The sequence below is a fragment of the Egretta garzetta genome, unplaced genomic scaffold (genome assembly GCF_000687185.1).
Source record: "Egretta garzetta isolate BGI_Z169 unplaced genomic scaffold, ASM68718v1 scaffold108, whole genome shotgun sequence".
NCBI lineage: Eukaryota > Metazoa > Chordata > Aves > Pelecaniformes > Ardeidae > Egretta > Egretta garzetta.
The window spans coordinates 7,177,890-7,178,405 of NW_009260614.1; positions in this window are offsets into that span (position 1 = coordinate 7,177,890).

A 516-nucleotide genomic window follows, 5' to 3' on the forward strand; every position below is an offset into this window, starting at 1 on the left:
TCCCAGACCTGTCCTGGAGGCTGCTCAGAGGGAGCGGGGTGAGCTGCAGGCTGCCTCATTTGTACTTTGCTCCTCATCCTGTTGGAAATCCGTCTTTCTCCCAGCTGACAGCTGAAGGGGGAAGACCTGGTTGACCCTGCTTTGAGCTGGTCCAGCATCCGTGTTTCCATCGTTCTGCTTTCCCTTCCTCCCGCTGGGGACTCAGGATGTTTTCGTTTGCTCGCTCAGCACAGATGCAAAGGCTGCTCTCGTCAAGAGCTGAGGCGCAGCAGATTGGGGGTTTCTCCCTTCTCCCCCTTTCCCTCCGTGCCTGGTGCGGCGCGGCCCCTTTGCAGGTGGGTGCCTGGGGCTCTGGCACAGTGCAGATACTTTATTTCTGGGATGTCAACAGAGAAGGGGACACTGTTGCAAGGATCACAACAGGATTTTGTGTTGTGCCTGTGGCCTCACCAGTTGCTTGAGCCCGAAATCGGAGTTTATGAAGTCGCTCTGCATTAGCAGCGTGGCCCACATGTT